This window comes from Ovis canadensis, chromosome 15, assembly GCF_042477335.2.
Source record: "Ovis canadensis isolate MfBH-ARS-UI-01 breed Bighorn chromosome 15, ARS-UI_OviCan_v2, whole genome shotgun sequence".
Taxonomy (NCBI): domain Eukaryota; kingdom Metazoa; phylum Chordata; class Mammalia; order Artiodactyla; family Bovidae; genus Ovis; species Ovis canadensis.
Window position 1 is genome coordinate 25,082,181 of NC_091259.1, and position 14,699 is coordinate 25,096,879.

The window sequence follows — 14,699 nt, forward strand, 5'->3', positions numbered from 1 at the left end:
TCTCTACACATGGACATCACCAGATAGTCAACACCAAAATCAGACTGATTATATTCTTTTCAGCCAAAGATGGAGAAGCTCTATACAATCAACAAAAAAAAGACCGGGAGCTGACTGTGGCTCAGATCATGAACTCCTTATTATCAAATTCAGACTTAAATTGAATAAAGTAGGGAAAACCACTAGACCATTCAGGTATGACCTAAATCAAATCCCTTATGATTATACAGTGGAAGTGAGAAATAGATTTAAGGGCCTAGATCTGATAGATAGAGTGCCTGATGAACTATGGAATGAGGTTCATGACATTGTACAGGAGACAGGGATCAAGAACATCCCCATGGAAAAGAAATGCAAAAAAGCAAAATGGCTGTGTGGGGAGGCCTTACAAATAGCTGTGAAAAGAAGAGAAGCGAAAAGCAAAGGAGAAAAGGAAAGATATAAGCATCTGAATGCAGAGTTCCAAAGAATAGCAAGGAGAGATAGGAAAGCCTTCTTCAGTGATCAATGCAAAGAAATAGAGGAAAAGAACAGAATGGGAAAACTAGAGATCTCTTCAAGAAAATTAGAGATTCCAAGGGAACATTTTATGCAAAGATGGGCTCGATAAAGGACAGAAAAGGTATGGACCTAACAGAAGCAGAAGATACTAAGAAGAGGTGGCAAGATTACACAGCAGAACTGTACAAAAAAGATCTTCACGACCCAGATAATCACGATGGTGTGATCACTCATCTAGAGCCAGACATCCTGGAATGTGCAGTCAAGTGGGCCTTAGAAAGCATCACTACGAACAAAGCTAGTGGAGGTGCTGGAATTCCAGTGGAGCTATTTCAAATCCTGAAAGATGATGCTGTGAAAGTGCTGCACTCAATATGCCAGCAAATCTGGAAAACTCAGCAGTGGCCACAGGACTGGAAAAGTTCAGTTTTTATTCCAATCCCAAAGAAAGGCAATGCCAAAGAATGCTTAAACTACCACACAATTGCACTCATCTCACATGCTAGTAAAGTAATGCTCAAAATTCTCCAAGCCAGGCTTCAGTAATACGTGAACCGTGAACTTCCTAATGTTTAAGCTGGTTTTAGAAAAGGCAGAGGAACAAGAGATCAAATTGCCAACATCTGCTGGATCATGGAAAAAGCAAGAGAGTTCCAGAAAAACATCTCTTTCTGCTTTATTGACTATGCCAAAGCCTTTGACTGTGTGGATCACAATCAACTGTGGAAAATTCTGAGACGGGAATATCAGACCACCTGACCTGCCTCTTGAGAAATCTGTATACAGGTCAGGAAGCAACAGTTTGAACTGGACATGAAACAACAGACTGGTTCCAAATAGGAAAAGGAGTACGCCAAGGCTGTATATTATCACCCTGCTTATTTAACTTATATGCAGAGCACGTCATGAGAAACACTGGACTGGAAGAAACACAAGCTGGAATCAAGGTTGCCGGGAGAAATATCCATAACCTCAGACATGAAGATGACACCACCCTTATGGCAGAAAGTGAAGAGGAACTAAAAAGCCTCTTGATGAAAGTGAAAGAGGAGAATGAAAAAGTTGGCTTAAAGCTCAACATTCAGAAAACGAAGATCATGGCATCTGGTCCCATCACATCATGGCAAATAGATGGGGAAACAGTGGAAACAGTGTCAGACTTTATTTTTGAGGGCTCCAAAATCACTGCAAATGGTGACTGCAGCCATGAAATTAAAAGACACTTATTCCTGGAAGAAAAGTTATGACCAACCTAGATAGCATATTCAAAAGCAGAAACATTACTTTGCCGACTAAGGTCCGTCTAGTCAAGGCTATGGTTTTTCCAGTGGTCATGACGTGTGAATTGTACTGTGAAGAAGGCTGAGCACCTTCAAAGGCTGAGCGCTTTGTTCATAGTGATGCTTTCTAAGGCCCACTTTACTTCACATTCCAGGATGTCTGGCTCTAGATTAGTGATCACACCATCATGATTATCCAGGTCGTGAAGATCTTTTTTGTACAGTTCTGCTGTGCTTGCCATCTCTTCTTAATATCTTCTGCTTCTGTTAGGTCCATACCATTTCCAGTGGTCATGATGTGAGAGTTGGACTGTGAGGAAGGCTGAGCGCCAAAGAATTGATGCTTTTGAACTGTGGTGTTGGAGAAGACTCTTGAGAGTCCCTTGGACTGCATGAGATCCAACCAGTCCATTCTGAAGGAGATCAGCCCTGCGATTTCTTTGGAAGGAATGATCAACTCCAGTCCTTTGGCCACCTCATGCAAAGAATTGACTCATTGGAAAAGACTCTGATGCTGGAAGGGATTGGGGGCAGGAGAAGAAGGGGACAACAGAGGATGAGATGGCTGGATGGCATCTCTGACTCAATGGACGTGAGTCTGAGTGAACTCCACGAGATGGTGATGGACAGGGAGGCCTGGCGTGCTGCGATTCATGGGGTCACAAATAGTCAGGCATGACTGAGCGACTGAACTGAACTGAACTATGCTGAACTGAACTGAACTGAAGCATGCTTTTGATCATAAAGTACACCTCTAAAATCAGATAATGTCCTTCTACCTTTTAATAAATATTTACTATGTGTTAAGCACCATGGTGAGCCCTTTGCATTCTAAATTTTAATCTTGAAGGTGAAACTACTGAGACAAGAATGCTGAGGCTCAGAGAAATTAAGTAACTTACCCAAAGTCACAAAGTATATATGGGATTTAAATCCAAGTGTTTCTCCAAAACCTGAATACTGAACCACTGCACAATTCCCTTCCAAGTTTCTAAGGAATTCCCCCACATTATCAAAAAAAGAGGAGTTTTGTTGTTGTTGTTGTTGTTGTTAATGCTTACTAAGTGTCAGGCACCAGGTTTTGTTTTGTTTTGTTTTTAATGCTTACTAAATGTCAGGCACCATTTTCTAATCTTCGTGGGACTCTATGAAGTATATATTTCTTAGAGTACAACCACATTGTAAATAAACAAAAACCATCTTTATATGATAACTCTACCTAAGGTCTCAGAGATAATGAAACATGACAAAATGCTGAGCACTTGCTATATGCCAGGATTTGTTCTAAGAGCTTAAGCTGTGTTGACCAGTTTAAAAATACCCTGAGATAATAGGCATGATTATCCTTCTCATTTTGCAATTGAAGAAAAGGCTCAAAGAGGTTAAATAACTTGCCCAAGATTTAAGCCAGTAAATAAAAGAGCTAGGATACAAATACAGGTCTGACTAACTCCAAAGCCCAGACATTTCCCTCAATCTGATGTCTCTCTCCACTCAGGGTAGTGATCAACACATATTTTAAATAAATAGTTTAACGATGAGCTGCCATCTTCCCTATTTTACAGAAGAGGATCAGAGCTTAGAGACCTGAGCAGAATAATTGTCCACGATTACTCAGCTGGTTGATAAGAATAGAATCCAGGATGCCTGGCACTCAGCCCTCTTGTACGCCTATTCCACTTGACCCCTGGATGAAAACGTATGCTAATATACTAACTAGTTTTCTATTGCTGTGTAACAAACTTACTGACTTAAAAACAACACAAGTTTACTGTTATATGGTTCTGGAGATGATAAAGCTGAAATGGTCCTCACTGAACTAAAATTAAGGTGTGGGCAGGGCTGTGTTCCTTTGTGGAGTCTCTAGTTTTCTTGGTCTTTTCCACTTTCTAGAGGCTACCCACCTTCCTTGTTTCATGGCATCCCTGCTATCTTAAAAGCCAGCGATGGCTGGATAAGTCTTTTTCATAGTGCACCGATCTGATTCTTCTTTCATTGTCACATCTCCTTCTCTGCCTCTCCTGCCTCCTTTCACTTATAAGGACCCTGTGATTACCTGGATCCACCCAATAACCCAAAATATTCTCACCATCTCAAGATCCTTAACTCAATCACATACACAAAGTTTCCTTTACTATGTAAGGTCACATATTCTCAGGCTCCAAGGATTAAGACTTAGACATCTTTGGGAGGCCATATATCCACATACTATTCTTTAGGATTTTTACTTATTTAAAATTATAATTTTAAAAAATGTATGCCTATATTAGTTTGTTTTAATTAAATCAATAATGAGTCCTTGAAAGAGGTTGCTATTTGAAGTGTCAAGGTCTCCTCTCACAAAGAGCAGATCCAAATTTCCTTATTTGCTTAGGAGACTTCTAACCTTCTAGGAGAACTCTAAGCTTGGAAGGTCCTATCCCATAATCACACTTCTGGACTGTCTGTTGTTTACCCCCATACCAGGGCTCACAGTGAGCTGTCCATGTGTTGTGCAGCACTTCCTTCACAACCCATTATAGTTTTCCATTCTGAAAAGTACCAAGAAAGGTGACAGCTAGAAAGTAGAAATTAGAACCTAGGTGGGTCATATAGAATACAAGCAATGCAAGATGAGGTAGATTTGAATAAAAGGAATCAATGGTCCTAAAAAGTCTATTGGACACTGAAGTAACCAATACTCTCTTGCAAGATGTAGAATATTTCTATTATCTAGAAAGTTCCTTCGTGGTCCTTCCAAAAATGCTTGTGCTGCCTTGAGGCAGCCACCATTCTGCTTTCTATTCCATTAATTAGCTTTTGAACTTCATACAAATGGAATCATATAATACATACTCTTTTCTTACTGGCTTCTTCCATTCATATAATACTTTTGTATTCATGCTATTATATTTATCAATAGTGCTTTCCTTTTCATTGCTGAGTTGTAGTACATTTGCAATGAAAAGAAATGGACTACATTCAAAAATTGAAGATTATGGCATCTGGTTCCATCACTTTATGGCAGATAGATGGGGAAAAAGTGGAAACAATGTCAGATTTCATTTTCTTGGACTCCAAAGTCACTGCAGATGGTGACTGCAGCCATGAAATTAAAAGATGCTTGCTCCTTGGAAGAAAAGTTATGACAAACTTAGAGAGGGTATTAAAAAGCAGAGACATCACTTTGCCAACAAAGGTCCATCTACTCAAAGCTATGGTTTTTCCAGTAGTCATGAGTGGATGTGAGAATTGGACCATAAAGAAAGCTGAGCACTGAAGAACTGATGCTTTTGAACTGTGGTGCTGGATAAGACTTGAGAGTCCCTTGGACAGCAAGGAGATCAACCCAGTCAATCCTAAAGGAAATCAACCCTGAATATTCACTGGGAGGACTGATGCTGAAGCTCCAATACTTTGGTCACCTGATGTGAAGAATTAATTCACTGGAAAAGACCCTGACACCAGGAAAGATAGACAGCAAGAGGATAAGGGGGCAACAGAGGATGAGGCGGTTGATGGCATCACTGACTCAATGGACGTAAGTTTGAGCAAACTCCAGGAGATAGTGAATGACAGGGAAGCCTGGCCTGCTGCAGTCCATGGGATTGAAAAGTGTCGCACATGAATGAGCGACTGAACAACAGCAAAACAGTATGCTTACAAATATACCAAAATTTATAAATTCTTTCTCTTAATGGATCAGTTGTTTCCAATGTTTTGCTATTATGATTAAAGCTGCAATAAACATTAATGGAAGGCTATTGGACTCATGTTGGGAGCCGCGTTAGGCATTACTGACAAAATGGAGGCATGGCCCCAACTCCCTCTCCTTGTCCCACAGGCATGGACCTGGGATGAAGGAGCTAGGTCTTGTGATTCTGGCTTGCTTTTTCCTTTCCTCGGCTGAGTTGACTGAAAATAATATTAAGGTGCTTATTGTTCTTGAGAGGAGCATGAGAAGGCACAAAGCCTTCTGCAGTTGTGCTCAGAGAATAATTCATAAAGTTAATCATTGACATTTGTTCAAGGAGCTTTACAAAAGAGTGTTCCAGGATAAGCACGTAGGCCGCAGCTTGAGGCCATGGGTAGGATTGTTATCTGAAACTTATTTGTGAAGGAAATGTTTATAGCAAAGGAGTTTGCTGAATTTAGGGCTTAGGAATAATTACAAATAGAAGCTAAAGATTTAAGGAATGTTATAATGTTAGCATATTTTACTATAGCATATAGAGATTAGGAATTTTAGAGATATTAATAGCTAGAAGCCTTTATAAGAGATAGTGGGATCAGGATACTAGGGGCAAACAGGATTTAGAAAGATAAGAAATAAACTGAGGTTTGTGATATGCAGCCCAGATATAAGCACGAGTTACAATGTAATCACAAGTTAAAGTAAACGCAATTCAGAGAGAACCGCTGAAGCAGAAATTCTGCTTGAAGGGCAACAATGATTTATGGAGACAATAAATCTGGGTGAGGGGAAATTGAAAATGTCAAACCTCTAACCTAATGCTTTTGTCAAAGTATAAAAGAGAACCTAAAGCTTGAAATAAGCATGCAGTCCAAGAAAGCTGAATGAGAGGCTGCATCGTTACTTGCTAACACTGCTCATCCCTTCAGGCTGATTCCCTGGCTGCTGGAGCTGGACTCTGGCAGACTCACAATCTCTACTATCTCTGAGGGCCCCAGGCAGTAGTATCCCACCTTTCAGCATAGTAGGGCAGTATGTAAGTAATGGAGGAGACCTAGTACAATGCCTCAGTTGTACCTGAGGTTTAATACTTACAAGGAAACTTGAACTGGTCCTTAGCCTGCTAGAAGGTAGAGAAGTAACAGAAACAGAGTAGGACATTCTGAATGGAAGAGTGAAATTGCTTGTAAATGCTATACATTTGATAGGTGAATCATTTGCCTCATTGCTAGGCGGTATAGTAATATAAGAATACTTCCTATACCTGGTGATATTTTCTATTTGTCTGTCATTGAACAATGACCTGGGGATCATTGAAAATGGGTTTGGAGGGCTTTGGGCTCCTCCAAAAGCAAAAAAACAAACTGAGGGTCAATTGCTAAAATCATGGCATTTGGAGTAAATCATTACTACCAATGAGGACTTGACAAAAGAAAAGGTGTGCATAAAGTGCCACATTGCAAAGGATATTCCATCAGGACAATTTGTAGTAGAAATGCGGGATAAGCAGTGTTTGATGCCCATTAGTTGAGCAACAGACATAATATATGGCTCTAGTGTAGTCTCCAGAGGTCCCTGGGGACTCTGCTCAGTATCTTGACTAAGATCTAGTGACCTAGAGGAGAAAACCAGGACTTCTGAGTTGAATGCTGCTGAGGCAAGGAACTTCAAAACCAATACATTTATTTTCTCCTTGAAAAAGTTGGTATTGGAACTTTTGAGAAGAAAAGTGAGACATGAACCAGAAAAATTACCTAGAGAAACCAAAGAACCAAAAGATACAGTTGATGTGTTAGGAAGGGTTCCACTACAAATCTGCTAATAATTTTACCCAATATTATATAGCTCCCTTGACTTGGATAGACGATAACCAAGGCTCTCAACATTTAGAATTCTCCAACATATTTTTCCTAAATTAGACTAGATATGATGTTAAGCAGATATCTGAGGACTGCTCGGATTATGGGCTAGGAATGCTAGGTTGGGACAAATCAGTATCTCTCAATTTGGGAAGATAGGAAAGATGCTTTATTGTACCATTGATCCAGCATTGTAGTTTTGCTGGGCAGGATATGGGTGCAAGGAAATGGAAAGTGTGGATGAGAATGAAAGAAATCCAAGCAATCAATAACAGACTCTAGGGAGGATGAGGAGGATAAACAGTATTCAAAGGGCAAATTTTAGGTAATTAAAGAATAAGAGTTCTGGAGAGCTTGAAAAACAAGTGCGCAGAATCCTTAATTTTACCTTTAACAGTTGCTGGTGTAAGGAGACAAATTGTGAGATTCAAATGTAGGTAATTCATCCTTGTGGGCACAAATCATCCAAGTTGAGTGAGAAGATGTCAAATGAGTGTCAAAGTCTTTAATGAAGCCTGGAGAGTGACTGGGAGGCAGATTTGGCTATACCAAGAGATTGAGGGCACAAAATTAAATATGAAATAGGAAGATAATAAGATAAAGTGTGCAGTTGCATTGTTGGAAATAAACTATATTGCTGTGAGAAAATCGCAAGTCAATTATTCCATTGACCTAGAAATTGAAATAATACTATTGACAATAAACCTATTGCTATGAGAAAAATTAGTTACTAATCACACCAGAGAAAGTATTCCTGGTGGGTATTACACTTCTGAAGAAATATAGATTTTTCAAACTTAATAGTTCTTTCTCAAATGTAAATTATCCTAAATTTAACATAATGGAGTGGCCTTCCAGATAACAAATTTGTGGAGGGTTTCTTTCTCTTTTTCAGCCAGAAAAGTACCAGAAAACTGGCTAGCTTCATTTATAGCAGCTTCCCTTTGAGAAGGAATAGAAAAGCTTAGATTCATTGAAAATAGTATTGCTTCAGAATTTGGTATGAATGCATTGAAATCTCTTGAGGAATCGTCCTTAAAAGATGAGTTATCTTCATGGCAGTCAAAGTATTCCATTCCTTAGAAGGACTTGATCATCTGGATGGGAAAATGTTCTAAGGGTTAAAAGTGATTGGTGCTTGTCAGTTGCTTCATTTACAACTAATCTCAAAAATATACAAGCAACTTATGCAGCTCAATTCCAGAAAAATAAACGACCCAATCAAAAAATGGGCCAAAGAACTAAATAGACATTTCTCCAAAGAAGACATACGGATGGCTAACAAACACATGAAAAGATGCTCAACATCACTCATTATTAGAGAAATGCAAATCAAAACCACAATGAGGTACCACTTCACACCAGTCAGAATGGCTGCGATCCAAAAATCTGCAAGCAATAAATGCTGGAGAGGGTGTGGAGAAAAGGGAACCCTCCTACACTGTTGGTGGGAATGCAAACTAGTACAGCCACTATGGAGAACAGTGTGGAGATTCCTTAAAAAATTGCAAATAAAACTACCTTATGACCCAGCAATCCCACTTCTGGGCATACACACCGAGGAAACCAGAATTGAAAGAGACACATGTACCCCAATGTTCATCGCAGCACTGTTTATAATAGCCAGGACATGGAAACAACCTAGATGTCCATCAGCAGATGAATGGATAAGCAAGCTGTGGTACATATACACAATGGAGTATTACTCAGCCGTTAAAAAGAATTCATTTGAATCAGTTCTGATGAGATGGATGAAACTGGAGCCGATTATACAGAGTGAAGTAAGCCAGAAAGAAAAACACCAATACAGTATACTAACACATATATATGGAATTTAGGAAGATGGCAATGACGACCCTGTATGCAAGACAGGGAAAGAGACACAGATGTGTATAACGGACTTTTGGACTCAGAGGGAGAGGGAGAGGGTGGGATGATTTGGGAGAATGACATTCTAACATGTATACTACCATGTGAATTGAATTGCCAGTCTGTGTCTGACGCGGGATGCAGCATGCTTGGGGCTGGTGCATGGGGATGACCCAGAAAGATGTTATGGGGAGGGAGGTGGGAGGGGGGTTCATGTTTGGGAATGCATGTAAGAATGAAAGATTTTAAAATTAAAAAAAAAAAACTAGTTTCAGAAAAAAAAAAAAGTGATTGGTGCTGATCGCTATTTTTCTGCTATTTTTCTGTTATCTTTTGAAATAATCAGAACTGTGATTTACAGATGGCTTGTGAAATAATTAAAACTGTGATTTACAGATGGCTTCTCCTCTGCTACAGGAGGATGATAATAGTACCTAACGTGGGTTTGTTGAAGGATTAGAGGAATTAATGTATGTAAAGTGCCTAGAACACTGATTGCATTCAGTAAGTGCTACATAAGGGGATCATATTAATGTATCCAGGCATTATGTTAAGTACATCTTTGTGCATTCTCATTTATGCTCCCCTAAACCTTTTTGTGTGATAGATATTATTATCCTCACTTCACAGAGGAGAAATATGAGACTTAAAGAGTTTTTCTTTTTACTTGCCTAAGAAAACACAGCTTGCCCTCTAAAAATTGGGACCCCCCCCCCCCAGACAAGAAAGTAAGTCAGTAGTTCTGGGCAATAGATACTTCCTGCTAACCTTTTAAGTGCCTGGGCCTAGCTGACACCTTAAGAGGTGAAAGTGTTAGTTGCTCAGTCATGTACAACTCTTTGCAACCCCATGGACTATAGCCCGCCAGGCTCCTCTGTCCATGGAATTCTCCAGGCAAGAATCCTGGAGTAGCTTGTTATTCCCTTCTCCAGGGGATCTTCCTGACCCAGGGATCAAACCCAGGCCTCCTGCATTGGCAGGCATGTTCTTAACTGTCTGAGCGACCAAGGAAGTCCCCTTAAAAGATAACTGTGTGTAAATTCAAAAGCTATGGGGGGACTTTTAAGATGGTGAAGGAGTAAGATGTGGAGATCATGTTTCTCCCCAAAAATACATCAAAAATACATCTGCTTATGGAACAACTCTTACAGAATACCTACTGAATGCTGGAGGAAAACCTCAAACTTCAAAAAGGTAAGCTAATCTTCACATAACAGAGTAAGGCAAAAGAAAAAAAAAAACAGACAAAGGAATCAGGATAGGATCTGCACCCTGTGGGGGGTGGGGTGGGAGGGAGCTGTGAAGGAAGAAGTTTCTGCACACTTGGAAACTTCCTCAAGAGCAGGGATATGGGGAGCTTCAGAACCTCAGAAGGGAGTGTAACAACAAATGCACAGAAGGCAAAGAGGAGAGAATTCAGCACAGAGATCAGCACCAACCGGCACTTCCCAGCCTGAGATGTTGTTCTGCATGCCCACCTCAGCGAGTGGGAACTAGGTGCAGAGTGAGGCTCAGGATTTGAGGGTCAGACTCCAGGGAGAGGACTGGAGTTAATGGCTGTGAAGACAGTCTGAGGGGGCTAGTACAACACAACTGAAAGAGTCCAGGGGAAATCCGGGGCCTTCCAGAGAGGCGAGAGATCACTGTCCCAGAGACCTTCTAACTCTGTGTAACCAGATGTGGGACACACCGCAGCTTCAGTCTCCAACCCCAGTGGTGGGCCACCAAGCTGTAGGCTGGAGCACGTCACTGCCCACATCTTTCTAGGATCCTATACAGCCTGGCACTAAGACCAATCCTACTGAAAGGCCAGCAGACTCCAATGCCACACACAACACACCAAACAAGTAGTAAAACAGGCCCACAGTCCCATTCATTAGGAGACAGGCTGCCCAAAGCCATACCAAGCTCACAGTCACCCCCATAACACACAACTAGGTGCAGCATTGTCTTTCAGAGACACAAAATCCAGTTCCACCGTCCTGAACAGAGGCACCATCCCTGCCCAAGGAAATCTTTACAAAGCATAGGTCCAATCTCACCTACTGTGAGCAGACTCCAAAAGTAAGAGGAACTATGGCCTTGCAACCTGTGGAACAGAGACAACAAACACAGTAAATTAAACAAAATGAAAAGACAGAGAAACATGCAGCAGATAAAGGAGAATGGTAAAAAAAAAAGAAAAGAAAAAAAAAAACCACCATAAGACTAAACAAATGAAGAGCAAATAGGCAGTCTACCTGAAAAAGAATTCAGAGTAATGACAGCAAACATGATCCAAAGCCTCAGAAATAAAATGGAGGCACAGATAAATAGAACAGAGACATAGATTGAGAAAATACAAGAAATGTTTAACAAGGACCTAGAAGAAATAAAGAACAGACAATCAGCAATGAACAACACAATAACCAAAATAAAAAAAAATACACTAGAGGGAACTAATACCAGAATAACTGAGGCAAAAGAACAAATAAGTGAGCTGGAAGATAGAATGATGGAAAAAACTGAAGCAGAACACAATAAAGAAAAAGAATAAAAAGTAATGAGGTCAGTCTCAGAGACTTATGGGACATTAAGTGCACCAACATTCAAATCATAGGGGTGAGAGAAGAAGAGAAAAAGAAAGTATATAAGAAAATGTTTCAGGAGATTATAATCCAAAACTTCCATATATGGGAAAGGAAATAACCTGTCAAGACCAGGAAGCCCATAGAATCCCATACAAGATAAACACAAAGAGAAACATGTCAAGAAAATATTAATCAAACTAAAAAAAAATTTAGACACAAGCAAAAAGTATTAAAAGCAGCAAGGGAAAAACAACAAATAACATAAAAGGGAATCCCCATAAAGTTAACAGCTGATCTTTAGCAGAAGCTCTGCAGGCCAGAAGAGAATGGCAGGACATACTTAAAATGACAAAAGTGCAAAACCCACAACCAAGATTACTCTACCAGCAAGGAACTCATTCAGATTTGAAGAAGAAATCAAAAGCTTAACAGACAAGCAAAAAAGTTAAGAGAACACAGTACCGCCAAACCACCTTTACAACAAGTGCTAAAGGAACTTCTCTAGACAGGAAACATAAGAGAAAGAAATCACCTACAAAACAAACCCAAAACAATAAAGTAAATGATAATAGAACCAAACATATCAATAATTACATTAAATGCAAATAGATTAAATGCTCTAAGCTAAAGACACAGACTGGCTGAATGGATACAAAAACAAGACCCCTATATGCTTTCTACAGGAGTCCTATTTCAGGCTTAGGAAAACATACTGACTGAAAGTGAGGGGATGAAGAAAAGATATTCCATGCAAATGGAAATCAATGGCACCCCACTCCAGTACTCTTGCCTGGAAAATCCCATGGGCGGCGGAGCCTGGTAGGCTGCAGTCCATGGGGTCGCTGAGAGTTGGACATGACTCAGTGACTTCACTTTCACTTTTCACTTTCATGCGTTGGAGAAGGAAATGGCAACCCACTCCAGTGTTCTTGCCTGGAGAATCCCAGGGACTGGGGAGCCTGGTGGGCTGCCATCTCTGGGGTCGCACAGAGTCGGACAAGACTGAAGCGACTTAGCAGCAGCAGCAATACTCACATCAGATAAAAAATACTTTAATATAAAGACCTTTATAAGAGACAAAGAATGATAGTACATAATGATAAAGTGATCAACCCAAGAAGAAGAAATAACAATTATAAATATATATGAACCCAATATAGGAGCACTTCTATACACAAGGCAAATGCTGACAACTATAAAAGGGGAAATCAACAATAACACAATAGAAGTGGGGGACTTCAACACTCTGACTCACAACAATGGACAGATTATCCAAAGAGAAAATTAATAAGAAAACACAAACCTTAAATGACATGTTGGACCAGATGGACCTAACTGATATCTATAGGACATTCCAACTAAAAACAGTAGAATACACTTTTTTTTTCAAGTACACATGGAATAGTCTCCAGAATAGACCATATCTTGGGTCACAAATCAAGTCTTGCTAAATTTAATAAAATTGAAATTGTATCCAGCATTTTTTCTGATGACAACAACATAAGATTACATATAAATTATTTAAAAATCACCATAAAAAACACAAACACATGGAGGATAAACAAAGTGCTCCTAAATAACCAAGAGGTCACTGAAGAAATCAAGTTGAAATTTTAAAAGAAATACCTAGAAACAAAAATGACAGTGAAAACACAACAACTCCAAACCTATGGGATGCAGTGCTTAGAGGGAAATTTATAGCAATCCAAGCTTACCTCAAGAAATGAGAAAAACATCAAATAAACAACCTAAACTTACACTTAAAGCAACTAGAAAAAGAAAAAAAAATCCCTAAGTTAGTAGAAGGAAAGAAATCATAAATATTGGGGCAAAAAGAAATGAATGAAACAACAGCAAAGATCAATAAAACTAAAAGCTGGTTCTTTGAGAAGATAAACAAAGTTGACAAACCATTAGCCAGACTCATCAAGTAAAAGAAGGAGAAGACTCAATCAATTAAATTAGAAATGAAAAAGAAGTTACAACTGACAAAGCAGAAATACAAAGGATCATAAGAGACTACTATGAGCAACTATATCCAAATAAAATGGACAATCTGGAAGAAATGGACAAATTCTTGGAAAAGTACAACTTATCATGGGTGAAGCAAGAAGAGATAGAAAATATGAACAGACCAATCAGAAGCACTCAAATCAAAGCTGTGATCAAGAATCTTTCAACAAACAAAAGCCCAGGACCAGATGGCTTCACAGGTGAAGTCTATCAAACGTTTAGCAAAGAGCTAACACCTATCCTGCTCAAACTCCTCCAGAAAATTGCAGACGGAGGAACATACCCAAACTCATTCTACAAGGCCATGATCACCCTGATAACAAAACCAGACAAAGATAACACAAAAAGAAAATTACAGAACAATATCATTGCTGAACCAAGATGCAAAATTCCTCAGCAAAATTCTAGCAAATAGAATCCAATAACACATTTAAAGGATCATGCACCAAGTCCACTAGGACTTTCCTGGTGGCTCAGATGGTAAAGCGTCTGCCTACAATGCAGGAGACCCGGGTTCGATCCCTGGATCAGGAAGATCCCCTGGAGAAGGAAATGGCAACCCACTCCAGTACTATTGCCTGGAAAATCCCATGGATGGAGGAGCCTAGTAGGCTACAGTCCATGGGGTCTCAAAGAGTCAGACATGACTGAGTGACTCCACTCCACTTCCACACCATGATCAAGTGGGATTTATCTCAGGGGTACAAGGATACTTTAATATACACAAATAAATCAATGTGATAAACCATATTAACAAACTGAAAAGTAAAAACCATATGATGATCTCAGTAGATGCAGAGAAAGCTTTTGACAAAATTCAATGCCCATTTATGATTAAAAAAAAAAAAAAAGTCCAGAAAGTAGGCATAGAAGAAACCTACCTTAACATAATTTAGGCTATATTTGAAAAACCCACAGCAAACATTATTCTCAA

General features: G+C 39.6%; 1 non-coding gene across 1 annotated transcript; it reads left to right on the forward strand.

Moving 5' to 3' along the window:
- Positions 1 to 14,227: 14,227 nt before the first annotated feature.
- Positions 14,228 to 14,300, forward strand: TRNAC-ACA (transfer RNA cysteine (anticodon ACA)). The gene has a single exon. It is a non-coding gene; the product is annotated as a tRNA-Cys (tRNA).
- Positions 14,301 to 14,699: the final 399 nt, after the last annotated feature.